Here is a 17430-nt window from a genome sequence, read left to right as displayed (position 1 = left end):
GTTTAAAGTAAAAGGAAATGCATTCCTGTTGCAAGAAGGTGACTTGGTTCTTGTCAGGAACCATAAGCTGAGTTCCAGAAAGAATAAGACCATCGCCAAACTATTTGAGGTGTTTATTGGCCCCTATGTCGCCACGGATGTTCGAAGCAACACTGCCCTGCTGTTGAACCCGACGACCAAGAACCCAGTCGACAGAGTCAACTTCGACAACCTTCGCCTTTACAGATGTTCTCCGAAGCGAAGAAGAGAAGTAGTAGGGGAAGAAGAGGACCAAGTGACTGAAGTGTAGAAGAGACAGAAACTCTTATCAGTTTAATATTTCCCAGTAAAATTTTTCCAGAAATTGTAAGTTTTAAATTTCTACAAAAATTTTTGCCCGAGGAAGGGGCGTATGTAACGACCCTGCGTGGTCGCCACATTTAACGACCCTGCGTGGTCGCAATAATATATTTTGTTAAGAAGGTATGGATGAAGAATGCATGCTAAATGTTTAAATGTGTTAACGGGTCCACCTCTACGTTTATTAACTTCGCTCATTATCAGACCCTGCGTGGTCATTGTATTTGTTAAATGTTCTCATTTATTGTCATTTACTCTGTTCAATTCGTTGCAAAGTCCTGCGAGGCTCATAATTAATTGTATTTTCTGAATGCACACAGTTTTAGTTTATATTTGACCCGTGCATCTAGTGATTTTCCCACTAGTGTTTTCTTGATGTCACTTCTTGGATGTTTCTCAGTACGAAGGTTGCAATATGTAAAAAAATGAGTTAGCAACGCGTACTTGTAGTTACTATTTTCACCACCCATGCGCCACCGCGAGTATAAAGCCAGCGCAGCGAGGCCCGCAGTTGAGTTGGCTTTCTGGTCGGCTCCCGATAAGATCTCTCTTACCAACGGACCTGGAAGAAGGATAACTCCGCTCTTGCGAGAGTCCAAGCATCCTAAGGAAGGAAGGAAGGAAGTTGCACTCCGCTCTTGCGAGAGACCAAGCACCCAAGAGAAGTTGTCCTCCGCCTGCGGGCGAGAGAAGCCGCACTCCGCCTTCCAGCGAGAGAGGTTGAACTCTGCCTTAGGCAAGAGAACCCACTCCACTTTCGAGTGAGAGATACCCCACTCCGCTTATTGGCGAGAGAGAACAACTCCACTTTAGAGTGAGAGGACCCGCTCCGCTTGCTGCGAGAGGTTTCCTTCCCCTATCAACCTGCGGCACCCCGCCAGGGTAGTGTGGCGTTGGGTTTCCAGACAACCTACTCTCTCTTTCAGGGGAACCCGTGACGACTGCGGTCCCCATACTCCCATTCGCGCCTCACTGCCCGTTCGAGTCTAAAGGTGGTACAGGTAAATGCACGTGAGTGGTAAGGGTAAAGGTAAAGACACGTGTGTAAGTGTGCTAACGGACATCCTTGTGATAGGATTATAATAAACTGTTACATCTATAAACCTGGTTTAGTCTTTCTTTACACCCAGCAAGCCCTGAGATATTTCTGAGACTTTGTACTACGACTGAATCAGTTAGCACATATGGGTAAACTTTTGCCGACCACCCAACTGCAGTGTTTAGCGTGTTGAACGCAGCCAGTACTAGTACTCCTGCGCCGTGGTGCTGAGCACTGCGTGGGTGGACGTTGCATCAAGTACAGTGAAACGCAATATTAAAAAACTGATATTGTTTCTCATGTTTCCTTCCGACAGGGAGTTTCGAAAAATTATTCAGAAGATAAATTTGAGGTGGCAAATTCTGAATTTGCAGTTCATTTCTTTACAAGCGCTATTTACAATCTGAGTGCTTGGAATATCACCAAATAAGGGACAAAATATTGACGCCAATCCTGTGTTGCGAATTGCTTGCCTAAAAAATCTGGAAATTACTATACATGCAGCAAAGCTCAAATGAAAATACAACGAAAATAAATTCTTGCAAACTGAGGTTTGCTTAAATGCTGCTGCAGTCACATTTCAGTGCATAAAAGTGAAAGGCAAATTATTGATTGTGCTAGCAATAGGACTGTTCTCAAACTATATTTATGCCTACTTTTCTTATTTTACGTCACTTTTCTGACTCTTTAGTTAAATCGTAACGATGAGCATGAATGACGCTTATATAGAATTGAAGAAGGAACACTCACAAAGGAACATCCGAGCCCACGTCAGGATTCGAGCGAGTGCATTTTTTGAGAATTAGGTATTTGAATAGTAGGAATTAAAAAAAAAATGGGATGATAATGTGAAGCAAAATAACTGAACTTATCTTTATCTCGAAATTCTTCACAGTAATGCTGCTACAAACAACTCCGTGGCGCAAGAGTCATCTTAGGTGCACAGCCTGCCAATCAGCTTTTCTTTGGGTGACCCGTGGTGATCGCACCGAATGCCGTGGCCGCTATTTTGTGGCTTTCGAGACTGGAGCCCGCTACTGCTTCTTTACAAGTAGCTCCTTAACTGTTCTCACGATGCTGAGTTAACACCGAAATTTTGAGAGTTCGTGCTGAGAATCGAACCCGGGACCACTCGCACCAAAATCTAGAGCGCTAACCTGTAGACTTCGTGGGAGCCCTCTTCACAGTAATAGGTAGTCTACGCTTAAATGGATTTCTTTAATATAAAATAACATTCTCTCGCCAGAAAACAGAGAAATGCATTTTTTATCCTTTAGGTGCCTATTTGCCTATTTAATCCAGAGGTTTTTGCTGACTACAAATCCGCACCCTACGAATTATTCTCGAAAACAAGAGCGTTACGTCCTTTGCACTAATGGAGTATTTATTAGACACTTGGTAGACGGTTTCATCTTGCCGCTGCGGTTGTAGTAAAGAGCCCAGCGAACCTTCAAGGCTTTGATGCCAACTCTTGTTTTCATTTTTTCGCGAAGCGGCACACCCTCAAATTTGTTGGGCCTCAGTTTCCAGACAAATAACCATTTTATGATGCCTGTCCTCGGTAGAACATTAGGCAGGAAATCAGGAAAAGTTGGAGTCACTCACAAATGGGTCGTTGATTCTTGTCGGCGAATTTATACTGGTGGCATGACAAGAGGGGACATAGTTGTCCGTTACCAGAAATACATCTTTCTTGTGACGCAATTTTTCTTTTCACAACAATTATGTTTCTCTTCCTTCTATTCGCGTGCAATCTCATTTGCACAAAATATGAGCAAATAACTGATTTGTAAGCGCGAGGCCCCTCAAAGCACGAGGCCCTGTGCGGTGGCACGCGTCGCACACCCCTAACGGCGGCCCTGCGTACACGCAACACGCGAGAACTAGCGTGTAAAAAATTGTGCCAATAGCAATGAAGGGCTCGCGTGTAAAACATGGTAAGTGACATTTTGGTCAATTGCTCGCGCAAATTTTCCTAACACCGATGCTCACGTTGCGTCTGACAGACTCGCGCGATGACCTGCGTTGAAAACATATTTTTTTGAGGATTATTGTGGTTCAGATGAACCGAAGCGTGAACGCAATTGTTTTTCAAACCAATATATGTATTAAAAAAATACAAAACCTACAGCTTTAATAAAAAATACAAAACTCGAGCAATACACAACAAAACTTACATTTTTAGTTGAATAAAACACATTATTTGTTTTGGGCACAAATGCATCAAATATTCATTGAGTGTTCTAAAATACAAAACCTACATCCGAAGGATTATCAAGCCTTTTTCGGTCCATCAGTAAGAAGACTATATAATTTTAGCTTATAAATAAGACACAATAACTACGACTTAGCATTCTTGTTTCTAGAACTCGTGTTTTATAACAGATGTTCTACAGAGCAAGCGGCTAGGCATCAGCGATTGTCTTTCCCGGTGAACGGGTCCGCCACAGTCGCACGATACAGCCTGTTTTTTCGCTCTCCCTGCCTTCGCTCTCTTTCCCTTTCTGTTGACGTTGCAGACTGACGCCATTATAATCCTCCCTCCGAAGTTGTGTTGTGTCATGTCCGTGTGTTGAAGATTGTGGCTTAATATGGCACCACAAAAGTTTACATTACAACAAAGGATTTATCTTGTCGAGTGTTACTTCGGAAAGAGGAAATGTAAAGAAGTGCGACGACGTTTTGCAACGAAATTTCCTGGTGTTCCCGTTCCACATAGGACCACTATATTAAACCTCAAAAAAAAGTTTAGAGTAACAGGGTCAGTTCTGAATAAAAGTGGAAAGAAAAACCCACGTATACTTAGGAAAAACTTGATAAGATAGGACAAAGGTTAGAACAGTCTCCTCGGAAATCTATCCGTCGTCTCTCACAAGAAAGGGGTATTTCAAAAACACAGCATTTAGAGCCGCTAAAATTCTTAAATTTAAGCCCTACGGAGTAACAATCTAAAAACTAAAGTATACAAAGACAATCCGCACACCATCCGTGAGTTAAAATACAGTATTGTACGAGAAATCGGGAGAATTACAGTAGACGAACTTGCACGTGTAAATGCCAATTTCCTTCGGAGATGCCAGGAATGTGTTGCAGCAGAGGGACATCATTTTCAACACGTTTTGTAGTCAAGGTTAGTACACAATATGAAAACTGTAATTTTAATAGCCGACTCTAGCGACTGTCGCGGACCCCTTTCACCGGGAAAGGCAAGCGCTGACGCCGGGCAGCTTGCCGCCGAGTCTCGTAGCGAATGTCAGGGAATGCTCTGTATGCACGATTTTGTAACACGAGTACTCGCGTGGCGTCTGAGAGACTCTGTGCAGACAATATCACTAATAACTTCTCACCGCACAAAGTTGAACTGTCGTAACTCGTTCTGAATAATCATTTGCTCATACCAGAAAGGTACAGGGCCGGGGAATACCCGAGCTACCTCGTTTTAGAAGTTATCGTTACTGATAGATCCTCTGGCGTCTCGTAGACGCCACGCGAGCAACGGAGGGTTAAGAAAAAAGATTATTAGAAGCTATACTGTAAAAAAATAGTTTTCATGTTGGGTTTACCAATTTCAGAAGGCATCACTGAGTCCAATGAAAAATTGTATGGTATGGCAATTTCACTCGAAAATTGAACGATGGCACATTTTACTTTGTAACTCAAAACTTACCAAATTGTCACTTACCATGTTTTACACCCTAGCCCTTCATATTCAGAATCGACCTCCGTGGCGGAGAGGTTAGCATAGCGCGCTACGATACCAGGGGTACCTAGTTCAAATCCCGGCCTCTGCATGGGCGTTCCTTGTGAGTGTCTTTTCATCAGTATTGTGCCGCGGAGGTCTAGTCGGCGACGACGCGGAGACATGAGTTTGATTCCCGGAGTGGGCGATCTAAGGTAGACATTTTCCGGCCTTGTCTACTCTGGGGGTTCATTCAGCATCAAAGAAATGGGAACCAGGGAACATTCCTGGGAGGAAGGGGTAAATGCGTGGTGCTGATCACATTACCTTCAAAATAGCCGAGATCATAAATGTGTGGAAACGTAACCCTACGTCCCCTAATAGTGTCTTCATTGCGCGGTGCTATGTGCACCGGGAACTTTTGAACGTGGTAATATTCACGTGCCCACACACATAGACTTCAACACGGCGATGTAAGAAGTGATCATTTTTTAAGACACCGAAATGTCAACCTCACTTCCACGTAGTACACCTTGGACTGCATATTCTGCAGATTAGCGAGACTCTGGCGTCTGGACTCACAGCCAGTATAATCCTCCAGGGGTTCATGTTGTTTCGTCCATATATATGTGATGGTCCTTTCATCTATTTCATATTATCATCATTCATCCCCATCTTAGCGATTCGCGATAGTAATATAAATCAAATCAATCACATACACACAGACACACATACACGCACACACCTATTAACAGACAGACACACCATTATGCAGACACAAATATGCATACATGCATACAAGGCGCCAGTACTAGCGTGTAAAGAAATTGGTGCCAATAACAATCAACCATCGACCTCCTTGGCGGAGTGGTTAGCATAGCTCGCTACGACACCAAGGGTAACGAGTTCAAATCCCGGCCTGGCTGTTCATTGTGAGTGTCAGTTCGTGAATTTCATCGTATCACCTTTCATTCTCTTCGACGGCCTCCCCGACAGCACAGTGGTAGCGTCGTCGTCTTGTAATCAAGGGGTCCCTGGTTTGATTCCCGGTGGAGGCACATTGTTGTTCGGATCCTATTTTAAACTGTAGGTCCAGTCTCTATTAGCCTTACTGGGCATAAAGTGGGCATAAAACGCCAAATCAATCATCATCGTTACGATTAGAAAAAAGTTGCAGAAATCGATGCAAAATAACAAAAGTCAAATTAAAAAATGTCACCATATTTTAACAAATTTCACACCCTCATACCTTGGATGCTTGACGGCTTGTCATAGCGATCCCAGTTACGAGTTTTCAAAAGGACCACAGCACCGAAAATCAGGACACGGAAAAGTGAACTGCAGTCGCTTCTCTATCGATCGAGCTGCAAGGAATGAAAATTTTCCGCCCTGAACTTGTGAATGCCCGTGTGCATACACTAAAGCCGCATAATCACTCAACTTTTGTTAGCCTTGCACTTTGAAACCAAGTTCGTGGGCGTCGGCGCATCCATCGCCCACGCTTCTCTCTTCTGCTTCGCCGAAAGTGGGAGAACAGACTAACGACCAACAAGGGAGGTGTGGAATAACTAATGTCAAGGTTAGAGACATTTATTTATATTTCGCCGCTGATGCTCCGAAGTCATCCATTTGTATTTACTGGTAGGTTCCTGTTTCCGGTAAGTGTCACTAGTGGCGCTTGTGCTGTATTCGTAAATAATACCACGTAAAACCGTTTAAGGCTAGCCGAGCACCGGATCCGACACGTCACGACGCGACGCGACGCAAGAGGACCAGACACAACGCGACGCGACACAACGAGTCATTATGTTTGTTAGTTAAAATCTCATTGCAAAATTGTCAATGTTCTCAGCGGGCCATGAAATTTGGCGGGTGGCAGAAGTTCGCGCTGTTGCCACGTGGGAGCACAGCACCGTGTGTTCGTAGATTTAACAGAATGAAAGATCTCGTTGTAGAGTTGGTCTTTGTAATCCATGTGATGCAAACTGACAGTGTTTGCTCGAAATGTCAGGGATGACACAAACGTGCTCCGGAGAGAGGTCCGTCTGAAGCTTGAACTAGGCAACGCAGCCCGGTTGATGTTGCCCCACAGCGACTTTTGTCCCTCTCTCGCTTGCCATACGTGGCACCAGCGCAATTCTGCCCAGCCACCTATTTTCACGGCCGTGCGTTTAGGTCTGTCTCTTATAATAGGAAGCAGGTAATGATTCATTATATCTGTTTACAGCAGAATCAATGTATCAAAGTGTATCATGTGTACGTAGAATGAATGCATCAATTTACATGTTTTGAATTGTATCTATACATGCATAAACTGCTACTAGCCTTGCACTGTGGAAATATTTATTGCGGAGAACACATGGGCTATTCAAATACCATTTTTCTTGCCCTTGTTTCCGGTCTGTAATTAGAGATCTGTGGCTGAACTGAATGGATTCGCACGTGAGTATATTGTTTTGTTGCAGGCCGCTCCACTCGATATCAATGCACAGACCTTCGTTATTTTGTCGCAGACCGTACCAACCCGTCACAAGCCGACGCGATTGATTGATTGGTATGGTTTATTTTACTTCGCTTTTCCGCCGCTTTTGGCAAATAGCGAAAATGAGGAAGAGTGATGATATGATGAAATTGATGAAGGACACTTACAAGGAACACCCATGCCCGGACCAGAAGGTGACTCAAGTTTTCGTCCTGTGTACGCCCGCCCATAAGAGCCTCATGTTTCCCTGAGAAGATTTCCGACAAGAATGATTCGTCGGGTCTTAATATGTCGAATCCTGTGTGCGGCTTGCCTTTTACTTTTGAATGAATGTCCGCGAGAAGTTGTAGGATTGTCGGTGGAGAAGCACCCACTTCTCGTAGATTTTTCAACAAGAGATGGTGTTGCTAAAATGAACCCTGTGGAGGAAATGGACAGGTTAACCGTGACATCATCAGATCCAGTGTCCGGGTTGCACGTTTTCACACAAACTTTCACGCGCGAAGGCCCGTTACTTTTACTACAGTGACAGCAGTTAGGAAACAAAAGAACAATGTGTATCGTACATCAATGTAACTAGATTCTGGAGACCCCTTTACTGGACACCCAGTTTCTTCCCAAAATACAATGCACAATATCTTGGATAATGGGTGAGGGGAAGTGGAGTGCCTCCATAACCTCCCTCATTGTGTGAAGTGTTAATTATATATAAATAATTCCTCACAACATCAGACTCACAAATTGTTATATCATTCGACCATTTCGTCTCGTATGAGTCAAAAATTCCTCCTGCATTCCGGAAGACTAGTAACTTCAAATTGAATGAAGTGTCGAGGAGTTCACCTACAAATATTGACAATAATTGCATTCGTCAATAACCTTCTCTGTGCAGATTAGAATTACTAACTGGGTTTCCATGTAACGTAAATACTCAAATTAATACACTTTAGGGCAATATATCTATTGTTATTTTCTATCAATAAAACTTTATTCATTACAAATAACTTCCGTTGGAATTTTTTTTTATTTTCAATAAAATAATTTATGTTGGACATTTTAAATATTTTTCTGTAACACGTTAATCTGAAGGAAACAATTATGTTTTTGGTAATATGGATAGTAGCAGGAAAACAATTTAATGACTAAATAATAATGTCATTTTATCCAGTAATAACACTTGAAAGGTTTATGCAATTAGGAAAATGTAATCTGAACTAATCCATACAACACTCTATTTAGAAGGATATTCTTCACTTTACAAAGGACATCATTTTAGTTCTCCATTATAAGTGACTATTATCATTGACTCTCCAGATCACATTGAATATTCTGACAACAGTTTCCCTTATACCTAAAGATGCTTGATGTCATACAGCACAACTTGCAATTGACATAAAGAATCACACCATGTCCAATTTGATATGCCCACACATGAAGTTTTATTGTGAATAGTTCACTACAACATGCGCACCTATGGTGACGCGTACAGCATCTAATCGAAAGTCCAACTTTGTCCATATCCTCTTTAGTCTATCCCTGCCAACTGTGGCAATGGCATCTCTTATTTGACCTCCAAATCATCAAGATCAATGAGTTCGTTTGGTTTAATTTAATTCCTTGTTACTGCTTGTTTGTAGTATCTACAATCCACACTGACGTTAGATCATTACATTACGAGTTTAAGGGAAGTGCTGGTAATCATAATATTTTGGGCGAACTCAGGTCCAACAGTTCTCCACCATCACTTATTGAAAAATGCCAACAATATTAAAAACACAATTGAAAATCATATCATACTATGTTTGTGTTTGTATGTAAAGAGACCAATTCCTGTTAGAAAGTCTATTTGCATTTTTGCAAATTTCTAGTGTTCAGGTTGTTGCAAATTTTCAACATTGCATAGAGATTTCCTCGTAAACTCATGTGCCAACTGACGATCTTATGCTAGTTGTTGTGGCATTCTAAGTAATTGTTACATTTGAACTATGGCAATTGAACGTGGAGGCGGTTGCTGGAATTCTGTCCTCGAAGGTCATATCCGTCACATTTGAAATGTGACCTTCATTTTAGAAAACGCCAGGCCAAGAGATGCTGACTGTTTTGTTCATGTTCAAATGTTGTGTGAACAGTAGCTGTTGTTGAGTTGATACATATTGATTCAGATGTTGCGTTGATAGGTGTTTGATTATATAGGGTGAGGAGTCAAACGGGAAGATTTAAAAAATTCACAAAATATAGAGAGAGCAAATATTGGTTAATTTTTTAACATGAATGTACTGTACATGAGTTGAAATTGCTAGTGTACCTGAAAAATGTTCATTTTTTTAATAAGGTGTCAGTAAGATGGCGTCCTTGGTTTTACACACATTGTCGGAGTCTCAGAGTAAATCCCCCGATGACGCTTCGTAGCATCTCCAATGGAATGTTGTGTATCTTTTGCCGAATTCGTTTCTTCAAATTATCCCTGGTTCTTGGAGGGTTGTCCTTGAATACTTTGGACTTAAGGTAACCCCAAAGGAAAAAGTCAGGAGCCGGCAAATCGGGTGAACTGACAGGCTACGGAATATCGCCGAATGTGCTGATGAGACGACCATGAAATGCGAGTCTAAGCACATCCATAGACACTCTGGCAGTATGGCTAGTTGCACCATCTTGCTGGAAGAGTATTACTTCATCTGGATCATAGTCATCGAGGACAGGCAGGAAAGAGGTTACCAATATGTCAGCATTACGTCATGGACGGATTTACTCTGAGACTCCGACAATGTGTGCAAAACCAAGGACGCCATCTTACTGACATTTTAATAAAAAAAATGAACATTTATCAGGTACACTAGTAATTTAAGCTCATGTACAGTACATTCATGTTCAAAAAATAACTAATATTTGCTCTCTCTATTTTTTGTGAATTTTTTAAAAGTTCCCGTTTGACTGACTCACCCTATACTTACAAAATCAAATAAAACAATACATGTTTTGTATTTTGGTATACTTTATTTCCAGCCATACCGTGTGTTTCAGAAATAATTGAGGGCTTATAAAAATGTATTGCAAGTATTGAACTGACGTTATTGAAACCAGTCCGAAGCGAACGAGGAAGGCAAACAGATTTTTTTTAAAAAAAACAAAATGTTGAATGTGTACACCACGGCACACATCGACACGAAACTCTAGTTCTTGCTACACTAGCTTCAACATGGGCATGGATGTGATGATACGCTCCCGTATGGGACGAGTACCCTGTCTTTGATGAACCTCCACAATAAGAAGTCACACGGTGTAAGGTCCGGTGATCTTGGGGGCCACAGCGGCTGAGCAAAACACTCCACACATTCGGATTTTCAGCGCTGACTTCAGCGCTTAAGCATTTTCATTCGGATATTCACCGATGGATTCAGCGCTGAATCCAACAGATTCCACCTCTTCCACCACAAACATGGGCTGGTGCAAGCGGTGGATTTTAGGAATTGTGGGTAATTGTAATCTGCTAACGATGAGCTACAATGGCGTCGACGAGAAGAATGGAAGTGAATCACGGGCCGGAAATCTACAGAATAGATGTGTGTGTTCTGCCACTGCACTTGTAATTAGAAATAAATCTTACTCTTCCTTCGTACTATCCTTAGTTTTTCTTCTAAATTCATTCAACAACAACGGTGTTTCTATAAAAACCGAAGCATCAGCCGAAACTGCAGAGTAAAGAGCAACTGTAGCCTCCATTTTGAAACAATTTGTGATGAAAATTCGAACGTAAGTGGTGGAATAGGCGATGACGTCAACTGAAGCTTCAGCGCTGAAAATCCGAAGGTACTGACTGTGAGTGATGTGAGTGTTGCCTAGCGGCATTAATGTGAACTCTCAGTTTAACAAAACATACACTCACAAACTCGTTCGTTTCGGATTGATTTCATTAACGTACGTTTAAAACTTCACTTCCAATATTTTTGTAACCCCTCAATTGTTTCTGAAACATCCGGTATACCCAGGCCTGTCTGCCTAGTTTATTACCAAGTTTAGCTACCAATAACGTTTAGGTAACTAAATCAGTGTTGCAAGTTATATATAACTTCCTTCTTCAATGTGCAAGCATGTAAATTAATAACCACAAGGATGGTCGTCTCGCTTCTACCCCTGCCCCGCCGTCTTCCTCCCTCAGCCACTGCACTAATGCAGCCATCAAAGAGACGCTAAATTAATTATCCCCGTCTCGTCCCACCCCCGTAAACAGCCGTTGGAGTCTTCCGAGGGCACCGAGCAATGAATGGGAAATTGAATGACTTTAGCAACGGCAGGGACCTATTAATAGGAAGCAATATGAAGCCGTTCGGGAGAAAATTGAAAACATTTTTGTTCTCAGGTATTGACTTGCTTTCACGAGTGTCTGAAGCACATGTTTCTCGAGTGACTTGTTATGAAAACGGACGGTAACGTCTCCTACCGAAGGACTTTATGCTAAGTAACAAGGTGGAGGACTGGCACTCAATGCCGAAACGTGTTTTATGCGTGGGTGTGGTTTGGTAGGGGACATTAGCCTCCGAAATGGATGCAACTTCTGCACAAAATAATTAAAGAATAGAGAAACTGCACAAGAAATTAGAAAATTCATAATTAATCTTTCATGTGTTATTCTTGAGGTTTGGTAGTCACACTTAAGGAAAGAAGTTCAAATTATGTTTTGATGCAGAATTCAACAGAAGGTCCATGCAGGGTGCGATTTGTAGGAGAGTTTCGGAATTTCCCTCTCTGTATTGAACCACCCTACTCTTTGGTTATGGATGACAGGTCGAAACCAGGTATAATTATTTTTCACCCACTGAGACGTTTTAATACAACATACTATCATCAACCGTCCTCCTCCGTGGCCGTGCGGTCCAAGGTCCTGTGCTTTGGGCTCCGACTGCGGGACGGCATTGGTTCGAGTTCGCCTGGGTTCAGTCTCTGTGTTCGCGACCTGTGTATAGGACCGGTGGCAACCCACCATCCTGAGGAAATTGAGTAGCGTAACCCGGTCTGGGAAATCTCCTATAACGGCTGAGGGTTCTGACCCCACTGATAGATGCAAATTATCAAGAAAAGGTAACCAAGTTTATAGTCTGTGTGGGTTACCATGACTACAAGACTTTGATATATGGATGGATGAACATGGAGTAAATGTATACATGAATACGTTATGTGTTAGTTTCACACAATTAAACAGGTGTTGTCATCGTTCGGTTTTGTACCTAATGGCTTTTATTTATCATGAAGTAAGTCTAAGCAACGGGGAGCGAGACGATATCACCCACGTCACCCCTTTTATGGTTGAAGACCTCCACACCTCTAGGTAGGATTGTTGGAGGGAGACTGGCAGTCGGGAGATAGGTCAAGGCCCTTCAAGGGCTGTTGAGCCACGGGTTATTATTTTCTTTTATGATCAACCACTGAAGCAACAGAGCTTTAAGAGATGAAATCAGAGATAGAGTTAAATTATTGAACAGGAACTGTGTACCACACATTTATAGATGCCATCACCAATCACTTGGAAACGTGATTTTCAGAAAACAGCTTCCACATTGCTCTCGCTGTAGACGAGCATTTCATCAAATTTGATAGACTGATTGATTTAGTTCATTTTATTTTACTTTTCTACTACTTTTGGCTAATCGTGAAGATGATGAGTAGGGCTCGGAAGTTGAAGACCTATAAATTGACAAAAAAGACCTATAAAAAGACCTAAAAATATCAAAAAAAGGACCTAAAGACGGAAAAAAGGAATTAAAAATGTGATCCAAATTAATTGATAACTTCAGTTTTGACCTCCCCACCCTCTGCGCGGCACCTTGAGATCTTTGCAGGCGTGCTCTGTCTGGTCGTATACATCGTGAGGAAAGCTTCAAAACAAGAGAAAGTTGCCACTTACAGAGTGACCTTCCAGACAAGTTACGGTTAAAGGATCTTGTATCATAACTGCTTCAGTTGTCCAAAAATGTTTTTCTCTCGTTTCAGGGATGGTTCATATATATTTATTTATTTATTTTTATTTTATTTCTTTACTACAGAAAGGATGTTTAAGAGATGATGAACTGATGATGATTCGAATTGAGAATGGGCAGTAAAAACGAGTGGAAAGAAGGTGAAGTTGCAAAAAAAAGACCTAAAAAAAGGCTAAAAAAGGACCCATAAGCCAAAAAAAGCCGAAAAAGGCAAAAACGGACAAATAAAACTCACCTTTCTCTGGCCTACAATGACCCAAAATGAACATATGTTGGGCCTCGACTTCGGACACTAGGGAAAAAAAGGATTTTTCCTCAACTTCCGAGCTCTAATGATGAGTAATGAAATGACGGGACCACTGACGTCGTAGTGCGCTGTGCTAACCAATACTGCCGGCATGACATTTGATTACATATAGTTCCTGAAATACTCGTTTCCCTGCATGGCGTTATGTTCGTTTCTTAAGTCTCTGGGGATGGGTGAACTTTTATAACTTTTCAGTAGCAATCTTCGTAGAGTTAGACCCGATTTAAACGAAAGCATTTTGCTTTGCATTTTTCTTAACATTTTCATCGAATTCTACAGTGTGGTGAAGTAATCTTATAGCATTTTGATGCCATTGTATATTTCATAGATACAATCGTTCCTAATTTCCTCGGCATTTCGCGTAACCAATCAGAAGCGAGCTCTAGGTCACCAGTTCAAATGTAAAGGCAACCGAATGAGATGCAAACAATGTATCACTTCATATAAAAGCCGCTAACTATTAAACCCAGAGGAATAACGTTTCCTACAAAAAGATGCAAGGTACAAATCAATGGTTTCGTTTCAATTGCACACGCCGGACTCACGGACAGACATATTTAATTGAAATGTTACAAAACATGTGTCGGACTTCAGTTCGTTTACACGAGATCTTTTTAATTAAATAACCATATCCTTTTTTAAATCACATCTCTTCCTCTTTAAATTTGTTACTTATTATATGAAAACCACGTAACACAAATATCTTTCGTGCTGTATATATCTAACGATCTGTGCACGAATGCTAACGGGAATGTTACATGAAATGTTCCCTGTAAAGTATTGTCTGCTGTAAAAATGCTCAGACGTTTGTGTGCATTTATGCTAGCAAAATATTAAAGGAAATTCTTCCGCCTAAAACTGACCTAAGACAACACACGTGGTGCTTTGCAAGGAAGAAAGTCTTTCAGGATCTACTGAAACGGCGACAAACTTGCAGCGACAGTGGCTCGCCAGAGAATTTTGTTAAGGAGGGAGTACGAAATACCATAAACGCATTTCGTTGGATGTCAGGGGTATAAATATCCATTTTTCTCTCTTTTTCCTTTCATCAAGTTCATTTCCTGTTGTCTTTCTTTCCTTGATTTTCTTCATTCTTTTCCTTTCACTTATATATATATATATATATAATTTTCTGTTTTCTTATCATTTCGCTCTTTTCTCTTTCCTTCTGTTCAATTCGTTTTTCATAAGTGTCTCATTTTTAATTCCCCACCGTATAATAAGATTACAACAAATGATTAATGGTAATATTAAAATATTTCTTGCTTTGAAAATTTATCACATGGGTTGTTGTGATGGGAAAGAGAGTGGTATACAATTATTTAACTGTGAGCTACAGGCTACTCTGGCCCACCAGGAACATACAAGATCTGCAGGGAGAATCTACATCAGAGGCTCACCTCAATATGATGAGACAGGTGAGTGGAGAAGGTTATATAATTTAAAACTACATAATTTGTATTCATGTCTAGATATTATTAGAATAAATAAATGAAGAAGACTTAGGTGGGCAGGCCATGTGGTACCAATGGGAGAGGAAAGAAGAGTTTACAGGATTCTTGTTGGGAAACCTGATGGTAAGAGGCCTGTAAGATGGCAAAGGCGAGGATGGAGGGATAACGTTAAGATGGACCTAAAGGAAATCTGTAAGGATGGAAAAGAGTGGATTGATCTTTCACAGGATAGGGACAGATGGAAGGCTTGTGTTGCTGCAGCCATAAACCTTCGGGTTTAAGAAAGCTAGAGAGTTAGTTAGTGAAATTATAAAACGAATTTCTTCTTTTTTTAAACTGGTTAAAAGGGTTAATTGGCCAACTCTTGATCTCGCTACCGAAGTTCTGGCTTTGGGAACCGGCCTGTTCTTTGTGAGTGTTCCTGCATCAATTTAATCAAATCGTCACTCATCCTCATAATAAGCCAAAAGTTGTAGAAAAGTGACAGATAATAAAAATGAAACAAGAACAAGTAAAGGCAAGCAGCTTTTCTTCATTGAAGCATCTCGACACTTTCGTAAAAGCAAATACGTAGAATCAACATCTGGTAGGCAGTTTTTTGTATAATTAGAAATAGAATCTTGCTCTTTGATTGTTTGTATCTGTATGTTTCGTTATTTTACGGCGTTTTTTCTACTTCTCTGTGTTAATCGCAGAAACGAGGATGAGTAGTGAAGTATTTAAGTAGGTGCTAAGCCATGCACCTAAGCTAAGTCTTGCAACCCAAGTCTCAGAAAAACATTACCGAATTGCATTTGAAAATTTGCAGATGAGGTATCAGAGTACGTAAAAGAACATAAGATTTACCGGGCGATTTAGGAGTTGCTAAATTTTGCAGCTTATGTCGAAGGAACTGGTAAGTCGTTGGGTCATTCCGAGAAATCGCGGTTCGACGTTCTTCAAAATCTGAGAATCCGAGAAATTCTCTTGGTGACATAGAAAAATCTCCCAATAACATTCCGTTCCCAATAACCTCAAATTTACGCATCACTCAAAATGTCCACGTGGAATCTGTTCTTGACCCCTTCTCGGGGTTATGTGGGACGCTTGGAATCTATGTTTGGACTTGGTGTTTGTTATCCATGCGTACCCCTTCAACCTCGTCGCCTGATGGATGGGATGCACGAAAGCGTTCAATGAGAAGATGGAGAATGACGTCTTCAGTAGCTGTGCTGGAATGTGGCTTTTTATCCACGTTTCTTCGCACTGATAATAGTCGCCCTTATATCAGAAATTTAGCAGAACGATAAGTTGACTGGTTCAGTTTGTTTTTGAGCATACTTTATGCACAGATAGGCTAATCGGGACTGGACCTACAGTTTAAAGAGGGATCCGAACCACCGTGTGCCTCCACCGGGTATCGAACTTGAAATCTCTGGATAAAAAGACAATGACTTTACCACTACGCCATCGAGAGACCCTGTTTAGGAGAACGGAGAAGCATTATATTAATAACGACTTAGTATTCTTCAAAGGTCATCACACACTCACACACACAGGATGTTAGCCTCCCCGATGGCATAGTGGTAACGTCGTTGCCTTGTAATCAAGGGGTCCAGGTTCAGTATCCAGTGGAGGCAGAAGTGTCTCGGATCTCACTTGAAACTGCAGGTCCAGTCCCGATTAGCTTTTCTGCGCATAAAGTGGACTTAAAAACAAGAAATCAATGATTCAACGCAGGATGTAACTGTACAGTGATAGGCACATTTGCCTTGTAATAACTCAATTCAAAATCAATGGGCTTGTTACAACGCAGAAGTGTCCATGACTGTACAATCAGGCCCTTAGCTAGAATTGATCCCCAGGGGGGCTCACAGGTTATCAGAGGGGCTTTGTAAACAAAATCCATTTCTCAAAAGTTTATCAGTGTTAAGTGAAGGTGAATTATGTGCATGTGCGTGTGGTGGAGGGGGGGGGTCATAAAATTACATAATATTTAGAAATATAAAAAAAACTTCGCTTCGCTTGAAGTGTTAATTGACTGCTATTGAAATCATACCTTACTACACAATGCATACTACTTTTGAGGTATAGTTATTTATAAGCACACAAAAATGTACAATATTCAATCATAGTCCAGTATAGTACAGTACATTCCACCCCCCGGCCGAAGCAATAA

This window comes from Lepisma saccharinum, chromosome 3 (assembly GCF_977018435.1).
Source record: "Lepisma saccharinum chromosome 3, izLepSacc3.1, whole genome shotgun sequence".
NCBI classification, from domain to species: Eukaryota; Metazoa; Arthropoda; class Insecta; order Zygentoma; family Lepismatidae; genus Lepisma; species Lepisma saccharinum.
Note: the sequence above shows the minus strand (reverse complement) of the source record.